Raw genomic sequence first — 6,000 nt, 5'->3', positions numbered from 1 at the left:
GGTGTAGGTACAGTGTTGCATAAACGCGCAATTGTCATTCAAAATGCAACAGCGCTAAAAGGGGAAAATTGGCCTGGGCAGGAAGGGAGGAAAGTGCCCTGTATTAAAGTGGTTAAGAAAAGCGTCTTCTTTGGTTTCAAGGACTTTATTCCTAACAGCGTTAGAGATCAAAGACTCCGCCTCTAATCTAAAGGTGGGGAGTGGATCCTTGGCTAGTTTGACGTAGCTGTTTGTGTCAGACAAGAGTCTGAGGGCTTCCTTGATGTAATCGGCCCTGTCCTGGATGACTATAGCTCCACCTTTGTCGGACGGTTTAATGACCAAATCTGTATTGTCAGTAAATTTTTTAAGGGAGAGGGTTACGTTGTTGGTAAGGTTGTGGTGAGTGAATTTCTTAGTATTAGAGGGCTGATGACATAGCTGCTGGAGATCAGAAAACACCATTCTGTAAAAAGACTCAATATACAGGCCTTTGGACCTAGTAGGATAGAAAACTGATGGGGGATATAGATTGGTGTGCTTTACAGGGGGAGATGCCTGTAAGTGTTGTGTGTACAAGTATATAGGTTGAGGTCAGGGTCATTGGGGTCAGGATCAACCTCTTATAAGCTAAAAACATCATCCTCAATGGTAAGCAGTTCAGTATCAAGGGTACTGGTGGGTATGTCCTTGTCCAGGAGTGGTGTATTGCTCAAGTCCTTCTTGGACCTAATGCTGAAGTGTCTATTGAGGGTCAATTTTCTGACAAATTGATTAAGATCTTTAAATAGGAGGAAAGAGTTGGGATATGTGGTGGGTGAAAAGGACAAACCTCTGCTGAGTAAGGCTTCATCAGCAGGCGTAAGAGCCTGTGATGATAGATGAAATAATTTTATAGTTTGGGCACCTTGGCTACTATTTTTGTGTTTGTGCCTTCCTCCTCTACATCCTCTTCTAGGAATTTTCTTTTTAGCCTTTGCTTTAGGTGGGGGCTGATCCCTAAAAAAGACACAGAGGTGGAGTGAAGTGGTATATCACCAAGCTGGAAATCACCAACTACTATGTTTGGACCTTCAGTGAGATCCGAGCCAGTGTTCTCATTAAGTGAGTGGGAGTCTTGGCTTATATTGTCTTCAGACGGGAGAGGGACTAAATAGGTGGTACATGGAGGGTGGCCAGTAGGAGGATTAGGCAGGATGCATTGCTGACTGGTGGGCATAGAGGATGTTTTGTTGAGGGGGGTTTTCCCTCTATGGGTGGTGACAATAGGGGGAGGGGTGCTCACCTTGTGTGTGGCCAACCCACCTGAAATGCTTGATATATTAGTGCCTACTTTTTTCTGTTTGGTACCTGATAAACTCTTCGGAGGTCCTAGTGTTAGTTGTTTCCGTAGGAAGGTCTTTCCGGTCTTATTGTTTGGGTATGGTGGGTTCCTATGAGTAGTGGGTAGAGGGGGAGGGCATTTGGGAGGGTGAAGAGGACCAGGGGCTGGGGGGTGGGGAGAGGGGAAAGAAGGAAGATCCATGAGTGGGGTTATGGAAGAATGTTGCTTCCAGGAAAAAACCTTATTATGTTAGTAATCACCCAGATCGCGTTTGAATTTGCCTAGCTTTGTGCGGATCATGTTGTCCTATTTTTTCCGTGTATTCTTTTGGAGGGTGTCGGACCATGAGGAGGGAACAGATTGGTTGAAGGACAGAATATCCTCAACCAACATCTGAATGTGATGCACAGCGTCTTCATATTTGATGCAGCGCTGACTAATGATGACATTCATGAATTTGGAGGTACAGAGATCTAAGAATGAACAGGATTTTAAAATATGGAGACCTCTAGGTGTAATTTTGTCTTCTACGTATTTTTTGAGAAAAAAGCTATCCCACCAGTGAGTGTTAGCCGTGTCAAAGAGTCTCTCAAGTTTCTTAAATTTACCACACAGCGTGTAACGAGTGGGTTTAGGCAATTGTACAGAATTATGAAAAAGGTCAAATGGTAATGTGGAGAACAGAGTATCTAGGATCTCATATTTATGGAGTTACAAATTATTAAGAAAATTTATGGCAAAAAAAAATTATATATACTGTATATGAATAAAAATGAAATAAAAAAAAAAACAAAAAAACATATACTAGGTACAGATAGATCTGAGGCCGAACAATTTGCCAAATTATGCCAACGAGAGACTTTTTGGATCTATACCCTTGATTCACTTTCACCCAATGGTTTAAACGAAGAGCTAGATGTTAACACCATATTATGATTAGAGCCGATATATGTCTTTTTACCTTGTCAAATAACCATTTTCTATATGCACTTGTCCTCAGGCTCGTAGTACCATGTACTAATTTTTGATATAAGTTATATTCTTTATGCCCTCATCTCGTCTATAAGTATGTTGTGTTCCGTCCCTCACTTTCCTCCCCCCTCCTCCCCCCTCTCCCTCCCTATACTTCTCCCCCCCCCCTGCTTTTTTTTCCCTGTTCCCCCTCCCCTCCCCCCTTATCGTTGTTTCATCTTACCCCCCCCTTTCCTCGCCCCCTTTTTTGACTGTTTTTCTGCCCATCTACTACTCCTCCTCCTTGTTCTGATTACATTTTCAGATTGTTATATGTATTTTTATCATATAAAGTGCTTCTTGCTATGTATGCCTGCACACATACTTTTATATAAGTCTATTTACCTTTATGCGATTCTTTTTTTTTTTATGCGATTTATTTGCATGCGATTTTTTTAATATGCGATTGTATAAAGCTCTTATAATATATCTGTGTGTGTGTGTGTGCGTGTGTATATATATATATATATATATATATATATATATATATATACACCCCTGTGTTTGGCTTCCCCCCCTTTTATGCATTGCTTTCTAATATAAGAAATTAATTTATACCAGACCCACCCCCCCCCTTTTTTTCCATTTCCAGCCTTAGTTTTTTTTTTTTTGTTACATTTTCTTATTGCCGCTTTAAGTATTGTGGTCCCACTGTTCAGCCCATTTATAATGGCCAGTTTAAGTCCATCTGCATCCACCCAGCTTGAGTGCTGGCTTCCTATAAACTTGTTCAGCTCTTCCTTGTCATGCCACTGCCCTTGATAAAGGAGCGCGCACGCCCTGTGAGGCTACTGCAAACGCTCGGAAATGCGCTGTGCGATTGTCTGCTGGACCTGTCACGCTGGGCTCCCCTATCTGTCGGCACCGGATGTACTGAGGAGCAGGGCGCCCTTCTGAAGCCGCCAGCCATCCTACCTAACGGTCTCTCGGCTCACCAGGTGTCTCCCTGAGGAACAGAACACTTTCCTACTATCTGGTCTCTTGGCCCTCCAGACATCTCCCTCCTTCACCATAAACTGATAACACTAAGAGGCGCTCTGCTTTTTGTTTTTATTTGCACTTTCAGAGCTGACTTCTCTCTGCAGCTGAGCTGGCCTTGAGTGTCATCTATTTCAGCCATCAACTACACCAAACTAATGACTATACATGAACTGCATACCCCTTGATGCTATATAGGTATGTGTGATGCACCAACTCCTATCCTGCTTGACCTTCTGGAGTGGTCCCCTTTCCTAGGCAGACTCCTGGGCAGATCTTGAGTACTCACAATACTGTTTTTCCTGAAGACTTCTGCCCAGCAGCTCCACTTGGTCAGCAACACTCTGGATCCCTCTCTGCAGCACAGCTCAACCTCTGGTCCCCATAGGCTGACTGCCTGGACCACCTTCACTCTCTGACAGGAGGAGAGACAGCCGTCACCTCCTCCTTGGACTGATGCTCCCGCCAAAAGATGCTCTGTCACATGCTCCCCACAGATTTATATCCATTCCCATGGTGCATTGGGGTAAACCCCGCTCACTCAGACTGTCATAAACCCTGGTGTGCTATTGGCTAGGTTTCCTCCACTGACCAACAAGATTCCTCATTGGACACAGTGGGGAGACTCCCCAGACTCAACAGACACACCTGGAAATATGTGACCGCTAGCTAACAATCCAGGCCCCCTTGATAAGCAGACAGGGCCACATATGCATTTTCCTAGCACCTACCTAGGAGGCTGCTACTGTAACGCTCATGCGTTTTTTGTTAGTGAATGGATTTGCAGCTGCAGAATTGTTACACTCAGTAGTCGTGTAGAGATTATGTTGAACAACATATCCAACTCTCAGGACTTCATCACCGTGCACAGCCTGGTTATGCAATATACATACACTCTATATGATGTTCCTGGAGTGATAGAATATATGATAGTATAGAGGTGAGAGACAGGCGATAGTATGGTGAGCACTCAGTAATAGTATTCAAGAGAGTGGTAGGTGATGGTAGCATGCAGATCGGTTCTAACAATCATGTATAGAAGATAGAGTAACCCAGTGCAAAGATAGTTGATGGTAGTCCCAAGAGCTCACAATCTATGCAGATGATAGGAGTAGCTTAGATAGAGATAGTCTTGATATATGCAGTAGATGATAATGAAGTAAAGTTAGTAAGGGATCCCCTGTGGGGTACTTATCACTAGATAGTTAGCAGTAGCAAAGTCCAGTAGTAAGGAGTGATCCGGTAGCGAGATACGGGATCCGTAGCGAGGTTCCGGTTCAGTTCAGGTAAAGGGTATAGCTGGAAGCTCCGGCAGCACAAGACAAGGTAAGCATCAAGGCACATTGAACGAACACATGTGAGTGAAAGCTGGTGGTTTAAATAGCTGTTCAGTCCGTCGCCTCATGATGATGTCAGCACTCTTAAAGGGAAACACACCTATATGTGCTTCATCTACCTAGGTAGATGGAACGCACCTGGAAATGATGTGATAGGAAGGCACTGAGAGTGCCAGGATCTTACAGCTACACATGTAATAATTAATGCTAAGAGTCTGAAGTGAAATCCTGGGAAAAAAAACTATAATTGCATCAGTCTGGTCACGGCCATACAAATCACTATGTAACATCAAAGTTCACTATGTCACCCATAATGGACATAGAAATAATACAGTTAAAGCTTCAAACAAATAAATCGTTTCCCACTAGGAGTACTGTGATGGTGTCAGAATAGAGGCAACAGAGAGTGTCTCATATGCGGGCCATGGTGGATCCACATATACCAAGAGTGCTTTTTTAGTCACCCAATACTGACAGTTCAAGTGGTCAATAGTATCGGTAAGAGCAGCAGGCCAATGGTGTCCAGCTAAAATGGCAGCATTAAGTCTATATACAGTCTAGTAGTGGAAAATATGTACAGCCTGCATGGCGCCTGAGCATGCATAGAGAATTGCAGAGCCAGCATGAAAATGACACGCCCATGTCTGCCACCATGTAGGTTACAGGCACAGTCCGGCAAATGATTGTGATGCAGTAAATTCCCACAGACTGTGGGAGACACTAAAGTCAAGAAGTCTGTCCTCACAAATGATACTCACGTTCAGGCTGAATCCCTGGGTCAAGGGCTTTTCAGGGCTTCCTTGGGAAGTGGACTTCTGACAGATGTCTCTGCCAGTTAGGGTGCGCTGGTGCTCAGTAGGTGTCACTAAAAGGCTAGCATGGCACTGTTCTGATGATTGGAATGGTCGCCTCACAGTACAGGGCCAAAATAGATGGACGATTAGGTAGCAAGGGATGGTCAACCACATGGTGCAAATGAGGCATCGGGTGGCACATGGGTGGGGTCAGCACACCAATGCATTTCACTCCCCCAACGCATTTCACCCACCAACGCGTGAGCTTCCTCAGGGTAGCGTGATGCAGTGTAGCTTGTTCTTTTAAAGAGTAAACTGGGTCCCTGTATTCAGGATATCCTGTGACATCATCCAGACCAAGACACTTGTAACCCTTCAATGGGTCAGCTTCTATGTATGAACTAAATAACTTGCATTGCGCCATCTTATTGTTTTTTCCCAGTGTTTTTTACAGCCCGTACCTGAACTCTGTACTTTATACACAGCACACGCCTGAACACTGCACTCTATATGCAGCGTACACCTGCACTCTGCACTCACATGTGTGTTTGAGACTTGGGGTGCACACCCTAATGCA

The sequence above is a fragment of the Pelophylax lessonae genome (genome assembly GCF_965119305.1).
Source record: "Pelophylax lessonae genome assembly, chromosome: 1".
Lineage (NCBI taxonomy): Eukaryota > Metazoa > Chordata > Amphibia > Anura > Ranidae > Pelophylax > Pelophylax lessonae.
The sequence above is the reverse complement of the archived record's forward strand: the minus strand, read 5'-3'. Positions refer to the sequence as shown.